The sequence below is a fragment of the Vicugna pacos genome, chromosome 18 (genome assembly GCF_048564905.1).
Source record: "Vicugna pacos chromosome 18, VicPac4, whole genome shotgun sequence".
NCBI lineage: Eukaryota > Metazoa > Chordata > Mammalia > Artiodactyla > Camelidae > Vicugna > Vicugna pacos.
This window is the reverse complement of record NC_133004.1, coordinates 25,667,652-25,672,527: the sequence shown is the minus strand read 5'-3', so window position 1 is coordinate 25,672,527 and position 4,876 is coordinate 25,667,652. Positions and strand designations below refer to the sequence as shown.

Genomic DNA, 4,876 nt, shown 5'->3' with positions numbered 1-4,876 from the left:
AGAGACTGAGGTCACATTTGGGCTCAGTGGGAGAGTGCCCTGATCGATTAGTAATGTCTGCCACTGGCATGGAAATGGAGACTGGCAATTTTTTTTAAATTCCAGATTGGTCTTATGGAATCGAGATTGTGGCTTTCTATTCGTTTGCACTAAGGAAAATTGTACCATCTTGGAGGCTGCGATATTATTTTCTTCCAATATCTCTCAGGAAAAATGAGATTATTCTACCAACACTTACTGAGTGCTGCATATCCTAGGGGCCAGCGTTATAGAATTGAATAAGACATCACTCCTTGTCTGTAAGGACCTCAGAGTCTGATGGAGGAGACATACAAGAACTTTTGCTGGGGAGGTAAGTGGTCCCACCAAGGACCTGATTAGAGGAAAAGCCGTGACTCATGGAGGATGGAGCAGTTCACTCTGTGTGAAGCTGACTGGGACAAGAACAGGTGTTGGAAACGGGATTGGAATTGGGGCTTGAAGAACCTCATGGGAGTTGCCCTGGGATAAGGCGGGAAGGGCACAGGAGTGTGAGAGCAAGGTGGAAGGATGCCTGCTGGTTGGGGTGTGGCTGCAGCTGGAAAGCGGGTGAAGCCCTCTTAGAAAGAGAGTCAGGCCACTTGCAGAGACCCTGCATTCTGGACCAGGGCAGCTGCGCCCTGCGCCTTATTTGATGCGCTCCAGGAGGCTCCGGCAAGCAGGGCGGGTCCCACAAGTTCTCTGGATGGTCTACTTCTTCCTCTCCTTCCTCTAATTTCTGATATGACTCTAACCTTCTCTCTCTCTGTTCCTACTTTTCCATCGCCGCCTCTCCCTCCCTCTCCCCACGTCTCAGTCTGCCTCTCTCTCTCTCTCTCTCTGTTTCTTTGTCTCAGGCTGTGTGTTTCAGATCTCTTTCTCCCTCTGACAAGTCCTCCTTTGGCTCCCTGTTGTACCATTTTCCTTAGCAGGTGGGATTCTCTGGCATTTCGAAGTCTATTTTAAACACTTTGTAAGGCTTGATTTAAAGGAAAATCTGATTTTCACGGTTAGTGCATGGGTGCCTTGGGGGACTCTTAGTTTGATTATGTCCTGGGAAGTTTGGGACACAGCTCAGGCTCTGGGAACCCTGCGAGGGGTGGGCCAGTGGGCTTCCAGCTGCTTCCTCCTGGACCACGGAGGGCTTTCTGGGGCCCAGGAGCCCCTAGGCTCATCATGGCAGAGTACCAGCCTTGCGTTCTCTCCTCAAATCTAACATGCACGTAACTCACCTGGGATCTTGTTAAAATGCAGATTCTAATTTATCAGGACTAGGGCAGGACCTGGGATTCTGCATTTCTCACAAGCTCCCAGGTGATGCCAGTGCTGCGGATCTATGGACCACAGAGTGACCAAGGTGCAGTGTGTGCATCATTTAGAATGCTCCTTCTGCCACAAAGTGCTCTCATTTCCACTTGGCAGTCAGAGCCGCCCCTCCTCTGTGCTCCTACAGAACCCACAGAGCCTTCTGCTGTGTTTCCAGTGGGCCTTTTTTCATCTTCGAGTCTAACAATCCCTGTCCTTGTCACTCTCCCATTAGACCGAATACCACCCCAGGACGTGCCATGGAAGAATAAGTAAACAAAAGGAACATTCCAGGCCAGTAAGTGGAGTGAGGCCATCGTGGGCCACGCACACAAACGCTCCCTCCCCCAGTTCAGCATCTCACGCTGCTGTAAAAAGCAGTACTTTGTATCAGCAGGTCACGATTCTGACCTTGCCTGGCAGGAGTGTGCTGCTCTGGGAGCCTTTGACGCCCTAGACTAGCCCCACGTGTAGGAGATTCGACATTCCCTCAGCGGACTTCCGATGAGCAAAGGGTCAGTGTAATTTTCTTTCTTTATTTTACTGATCTCATCATGCTCAATGTCCCCACCCCTGGGGTGCCTGGGACAGGAGTACCAGAGATACCGGCTTCACATCACTTTTTCAAGCTCACTTAGTCTTGGCAAAGCATCAGTCAACAGTCACAGCCCTCCTCCCTCCAGGGCGCTTCCTCCTCCACCTCTTAAAGAGGGTGTCTGACTTCATGAAGAAGGTCAGGTGCTTCACAGCCGAGGAGAAGCGGTCCACTGTCCTTTCTGGCCTCCACTGTGGTATTCTGGGTCTTGTCTTGACCCTGGGTGTCCTGTGTTGGCGTCCACTGCAGAGCGAACACTGTGATGGTTAAATTTAAGCCTCAGGTTGACTGGGCTAAGGGATGCCCAGATAGCTGGTCAGACTTTTGCCTGGGTGCATCTGTGAGAGTGCTTCCGGAAGAAGTTAGTGTTTGAATTGATACACTGAGGAAGAAGACCCACCCTCACCAGCATGAATGAGCATCATCCAATCCACTGAGGGTGTGAATAGAAGTAAAAGACAGAGGCAGGGGGATTTGACCTCTCTGCTTGATCTGGGACATCCTTCTTGTACCCTTAGACATGGGTGCCCCTGGTTCTTGGGTCTTCAGATTTGGACTGAGACTTACGCCATCAGGTTCCTTGAATCTCAGGCCTTTGGACTCAGATTGAAATATACCGCCACCTTTGCTGGTTCTCCAGCTTGCAGACTGCAGACGATGGGATTTCTCAGCTTCCATAATCACATGGGTCAATTCCCATAGGAAATCCATCTATCACCAGAGAGAGAGAGAGAGAGAGAGAGAGAGACCATTATCTCATGATGGGCATTGAGAACTTATCTGGGGAGTCAAAAGCTGGACATGGCTCTTTTCTCTTTGTGCTTCTGCCGTAACCATCCCCATCCCGACTTCCCAAGGCAATGGGTGCTCTGGCTGAGGAGCGAGGACACTGTAGTTCTATTTGGGGCAGTGCCTAGAACAGAGTAGCTGATCTATACACATGATCCCTTCCAGTCACGGCAGAGGATGTGAGACAGAGGGCTTCAGCATCTACAAACTTTGATCAGTCATGAAACCCATCCAAATGGCATGAGTTATCCGTCTCCTCTGTGGTGGGAAATGAGTTCTATCTTAGAGACTGAAGCCTAGATCTTGAGAAAAGGACCGCAAGCCAGGACATCACGCAGATGCGGCCAAGCTGCTCTGGGACTCCAGGGCAGCTGGCTTCTGAGTGACGCATTCTCATCCTGCCTTTATTTGACATTCAGCTGCTCATTTGGGAAATCTCCTTTACTCGCCATGACAGCAGCCGGCATACAGCATTTGTCTCTCTTTGATGATCACTCCTTAGACTCCCGTTTCTAATTCCTGCTTCCTGGAAGCAGAGCCAGCAGGCATCTCTCGTGGTTTCTCGATTCCCCAGCTGGAACTTCTAAAGGGCACGGTGAGCCCACTTCCTTTTCCGCTGCCTACTAACCCTCTGCTACGTTCGCAGCTCATGAATGAACAAGCAGTGGCGTTTCCCTGACTGCGTGGGCGCCCCACTGTCACTGGGCACTCACCATCACTGGAGAGCAGGTGTTCCGAGAAGCCTGGATGAGCCGGGGGTGGTGAGGCAGATGCTGGGCTTGGCTCTGGAAGCTTCAACCCAGAACATTGAGCTGAACCATCTGAGGCTCCTCCAGGAAACAGGTTGTGCAGATCTCTCTTCCCCCTCTCCGGGCTCATGCATATTCATTAGTAGAGCAACTCCAGGCCCAAGATAATGATTCAGGCAGGAAGTGCCGTTCTGAACATTATTATCTGGGAGTGACAAATGAATTTCTAATTCAACATGTGTATTGGACAAATAGATCACAAGAACTTTAAAGTCAAAAGCATCCTTTGGAGTCATGCAACTTCTGTTTTAACACAGTGTAAAATGAGAGAGGAAGAAATCTCCCCACCGGTGGGCTGTGCGTAGCTGTTCCCTTCAAAGCACAGGAGAAATGAAAGGCGCTGAGATTTCCAACATTGCTTGAGTCTACAATAGAAGCCAATAATAATGACCAAGAATGAAATGACAGTGACAAGAACCAAGAGCCCGCCATTGGCACGAGCTACACCATTGTCTCGAGTTATTACTTTGGATGAGCAGAATCTTTTTCTTTACTTTTTTTTCCCCCCACTGACAACCAAAATGGAGTGGAGGCCAGATGGGTTCATGGGTTGGCCAATGAGAATCAGAGGGCAAAAAAAAAAAAAAAAAAAAAAATGCAAGGCAAGACTGAAGAGGGAGTGGGGGAATTGATTTGAGCTGCGTTTCAATGCCAGTTTGATGTTGATACGTTAATTTAGAGCATGATCATGTGAGAGCGACACGATCTGCCCGTCTGCGGAGATCGGCCACTTCCAGCTTTTCCAAGCTGACAGTCACGCATCAAATGACTACTGTCCAGGGGTGGCGGCTCTTTGAAGACTAAGTCTTAAGCCATTCCTTAAAGTGCTGTGTTCCTGTCATCACTGCCACCCCACCCCCAATCCCTTTTCTTTTTAAGTACTAGAATAAACCCACCTCCTGTCCCCTCCCCCACACAGTAGCATTCATCCGAAGCCCATGGAAAACCTATACCTTGTAGAGCCTGGATGTCTACTCTTGGTTTTTCTTTTTTGAGCTAATAATGGCACTTTAGAATGTTTACTGGGTACTGGGTACTGTGATAAAACACATACCTCCATGACCTCATTAAATTCTCACAATAGTCAATGGCAAAAGTGCTAATATCTCAAATTGACTGTTGAGGAAACTGAGGCTCTGAGAGGCCCAGTGACTTGCCCAGGTTCACGCAGCCTATGATTGGCAGAGGCAAAAATAGGGACCGGGTCTACATGACTTCAGAGACCACCCTCTTTATTACCAAACTATATAGATCTAAGCTGGGGAGGGGTGCCTTCTTAAGGATGAGTGCACGAATCTTAACAAAGTGGAACCTGGGGAAAGATCTACTTTAGACCTGGAGAATCAGGTCCCCTGGCCTC

At 49.2% G+C, this 4,876-nt stretch overlaps 1 long non-coding RNA gene across 1 annotated transcript; it reads right to left on the bottom strand.

Annotated features, from left to right (window-relative positions):
• Positions 1 to 1,839: 1,839 nt before the first annotated feature.
• Positions 1,840 to 3,876, bottom strand: LOC140686940 (uncharacterized). The gene is made up of 2 exons (XR_012060944.1): positions 3,421 to 3,876; positions 1,840 to 2,629 (listed from the first exon to the last, which is right to left on the bottom strand). It is a non-coding gene; the product is annotated as an uncharacterized lncRNA (long non-coding RNA).
• Between the last annotated feature and the right edge of the window lie 1,000 nt (positions 3,877 to 4,876).